General features: G+C 42.7%; 1 pseudogene; it reads right to left on the minus strand.

The window, feature by feature from the left end:
* Positions 1–3,355: 3,355 nt before the first annotated feature.
* Positions 3,356–3,839, minus strand: LOC114899306 (annotated as a pseudogene).
* Between the last annotated feature and the right edge of the window lie 329 nt (positions 3,840–4,168).

The raw sequence follows: 4,168 nt of genomic DNA on the forward strand, positions 1-4,168 counted from the left end.
TTCTCCTTTCTAGCTATGAAAGTCCTAGATGGTATCTTCTTCCAATATAAAGCTGTTTTGTCTACATTAAAAGTTTGTTGTTTAGTGTAGTCACCTTCATTAATTATCTTCGCTAGGTCTTCTGGATAACTTGCTTTAGCTTCTACATCAGCGCTTTCTGCTTCACCTTGCACTTCTATGTAATGAAGATGGCTTCTTAAACATCATAAACCAAGCTCTGCTAGCTTCAAATTTTTCTTCTGTAGCTTCAGCATTTCTTTCAGCCTTAGTAGAATTGAAGAGGGTTAGGGCCTTCCTCTGGATGAGGTTTCGGCTTAAGGGAATGGTATATCTGGTTTGTTCTTCATTCGGACCACTAAAACTTCCTCCATACCAGCAATAAGGCTGTTTCACTTTCTTATCATTTGTGTGTTCACTGGAGTAACACTTAATTTTCTTCAAGAACTTTCCCCTTGCATTCACATCTTAGCTAGCTGTTTGGTGCAAGAGGCCTAGCTTTCAGCCTATCTCAGCTTTCAATATGCTTTCCTCACTAAGCCTAATCATTTATAGTTAGGCTTAAATGATTTAAAACAAGAGACGTGCGATTCTTCCTTTCACTGAAACACTTAGATGCTATTGTAAGGTTATTAACTGGCCTAATTTCAATATTGTTGTCTCTCAGGGAATAGGGAGGCCCAAGGAGAGGGAGACAGATGGGGAAAGGGCCAGTCAGTAGAACACACACATTTATTGATTAAGTTCACTGTCTTATACAGGCACAGTCCATGGAGCCCCAAAACAATTGCAATAGTAACATCAAAGATCACCGATCTGATCACAGGTCACCATAACAAATATAATAATAATGAAAATGTTTGAAATATTGTGAGAATTACTAAAATTTGCCACAGAGACACAGAGTGAGCAAATGCTGTTAGGAAAATGACACCAATAGACGCGCTTAACCAGGGTTGCCACAAACCTTCAATTTGTTAATTGTATCTGCAAAGTGCAATAAAGTGAAGTGCTATAAAAGAAAGTAAGCCTGTGTAGAACATGTCCATCACCCTGAAAGTTTTCTATGGAATGCGTTGCAGTCAGTTCTCTCCATCCATCCTCCATCTCCCTATGGTAGCTTTATCAGAAACCAGGTGACTGGGAATTCCCTGGCAGTCCAGTGGTTAGGACTCCACACTTCCACTACAGGGGGCCCGCGTTCGACCCTTGGTCAGGGAACTAAGATCCTGCAAGCCACACAGCACGGTCAAAAAAGAAATCACAAAGGAACCAAGTGACCATATATGCATGGGTCTAATATTGGACTTTCTATTCTGTTCCAATATCATGCTACATTGACTACTGTAGCTTTATAGTAAGTCTTGCAATCAGATTATATAAATCCTCCAACTTTGTGTCTGGCTCCTGAAATCTCTGTTCCATTAGCATAGTAGTCAACTAGTGACTGGACAGAGATTTCCTCGAACTCTTGGAACCAATAAAGATTGCAGACTGTGCTGAGGGACTCTGCGTGCCTGTCGGGGCACTCCTTCAACACTCAGCTAGGAAGCTTGCGGCTCCAACGTAGTCTTTATTTCCTGCTCTTGCAGAGCCTCAAGGTGAGAAGGAGATGAGACCTTGGGGCCTTCTGCTCTCCTGAGCACACACATAGCCCTGAGCATACACATGGCCTTTGAGGTTCCCATGAATATGTTGGAGCTTTTCGAAGCCCTAACAGACATCTCATTTTCTAGCTTTTCCTTCCAAACTTTTTGGTTAGTATATTGCCTATTCCAACTGTACCTTAGGCAGCAGCAACTAAAACATCAGCCTGCAAAGGTTTTCAACAAGTGCCCCATGGGAAGCAGCTTTAGCATTGGACCGGGTGATAAAGACAAAACCTTTGAGCCTGTCTCCCAGGGAGCCACCAAAATCAGAACAAATAATTACAAGTCTCTTAAATGAGGCCCCTTTGCTCCCTCTGGTAAGGGGAATGAGAGCTGGTATCTTCATGGCTACTGCTAAGCTGAAAAGCAGGGGATGGGACTGGGGTAAGTTAAAATGCCACAGAGTTCTCTGTCCTGACTGAGAATCAGCTGTTTTGTTGAGTAAGTGCTATCCAGACTGCTGCAAGGCTTTGGTTAATTTTCAGAGTTCTGAAAAATTTGATTCTGAAAGTTTTTATCAGTTTTTTTCATTACTTTTAAGGAAGAATGGAATTTAGATCTCCTGACTCCGCCATTTTTGCTGATTTCATTCCTCTAATGGATTTTTTTTTTGCTAAAGAGTTGTATTTTCTTGATTCTTTATATGCCTCATAATTTTTTATTAGAGCTTAGGCATTTTGAAGTTTATAATGTTGGATGCTGGATTTTGCTGTATTTCTTTAAATATTGTTGGCCTTTGTGAAGGTGGGTCCAGAGCTGTCTTTATTCAGGGGCTAATTTTGCTCCATTGCTAATTAATACTCTTCTGAGGACTCTGCCCAATACTTTATATATTTGGTGGGTTTTCTACCCTTCCTGGTTTGAACACAGACTCTTCCCAGCCCTTTGGGAGCTCCAGGGTTTATTACATCTACTCCCTTCCAGTGCTTCTTTTCCAGATTTGGAAATTTTTTTCTCCTGCATGTGCAGATTAGACCGAGATGTAAGGGGACCTCTCCGAGTTCTGTCTTTGTGCTGTTCCCTCATCCCTGGTATTCTGCCCTTTGATATCACTTTTGTCATTTGACATCTCTGTAATATGAAATAGCTCAGCTCAGCAACTGCTGAGATATTTGGCTTCTCTCTCTCTGCACTGAGGCCTGGAAACTCACCCCAAGCAGTAAACTAAGAAAGTGGCAGGACTGAACTTGTTGGGGGTTTTTGTTTGGTTTTTTACTTTCAGGCAGCACTATCCTGTACTGGCTGTTGTCCAATAAATGAAAACCAACATGTCGTCTCTTTTGACTGGTTGTCCAGTTGTTTAAAGTAGTACTGCTCATTCAGTCCCTGATACTCTGTCACGACCAGAAGCAGGAGCATTCGTTAACACCTAATTAACACAGATGTAAGTAGTTCTTTGTCTTATTGGTCTTTTCATCACTGTTTTTTTCCTTACACCCGAAACTTTCCTTCTGCTTAGATTTATTTATTATTATTATTATTTTCAGTACGCAGGCCTCTCACTGTTGTGGCCTCTCCCATTGCAGAGCACAGGCTCTGGACGCGCAGGCTCAGCGGCCATGGCTCACGGGCCCAGCCGCTCTGCCGCATGTGGGATCTTCCCGGACCGGGGCACAAACCTGTGTCCCCTGCATCGGCAGGCGGACTTTCAACCACGGCGCCACCAGGGAAGCCCTAGATTTATTTATTTATTTATTTATTTATTGTGCTTTAAAAAACAATATTGTTTTATTACTACCAGCAGGAGTGGCCTGCATGGGGTGGTGGGTACACTGGGCTCAGGGTATGTGTGGGCTGTGAGGGGTAGATGATAATTGGGAGGCTGAAGGAAAGGGAGTGGGGCTGGAGGCCAGGCCCAAAGGCTCCTCCGATTTACTTCTGGGAAGAGGTAGACTTAATAAAGGAGTCATGGCAAGCTAGGGCCAGGCCGCCAATAAGATTAAGAAATTCTTGGAAATCTAACTGTCCATCAGAGTCGAGGTCCAGCTTCTTCATCATGCGGTCAAGGACACCAGGGTCCTTCTGGTTCTTTGTGAAGGCACCCAGCTCTGTATTCATGAAGATAAGGAACTCGGCCTTGGTGAGTTTGCTGTTGTTACCGTCCCTTCCAGCATGCCTTTGGAAAACAGCAATCAGAGACTCGATGCACCGTTCAGTCTCTGTAGGGCTGGATGTTTTTGCCATGTTCGGAGAGGAGCGAAGCACGGGGCTGCGAGCGAGGAGCGGCGAGGCGCGCACTAGATTTATTATTTTTTTTGCAGAAGTATATTCTGGTAGAAGAGATTCTTGGGTGGTATGCCTTCTGAACCTTTGTGTGTCTAAAGCTATATTCCTTCATTGGTTGGCTTGTCAAATAAATCTATGTTCAAAATCAATATAGTTTTAAGACATTGCCCTATTGTTTTCCAGAATCTAGTGGTTTATATAAGGTTTCGAATACTAATTTGTTGATTGTTTTTTTCTCTTTAGAAGCATTTCAAATTTTTTGTTTTTCTTGGATTTCAGAAATACCTGTGTTCCCT

The sequence above is a fragment of the Monodon monoceros genome, unplaced genomic scaffold, assembly GCF_005190385.1.
Source record: "Monodon monoceros isolate NGI ecotype Baffin Bay Population unplaced genomic scaffold, NGI_Narwhal_1 Super_Scaffold_18, whole genome shotgun sequence".
NCBI lineage: Eukaryota > Metazoa > Chordata > Mammalia > Artiodactyla > Monodontidae > Monodon > Monodon monoceros.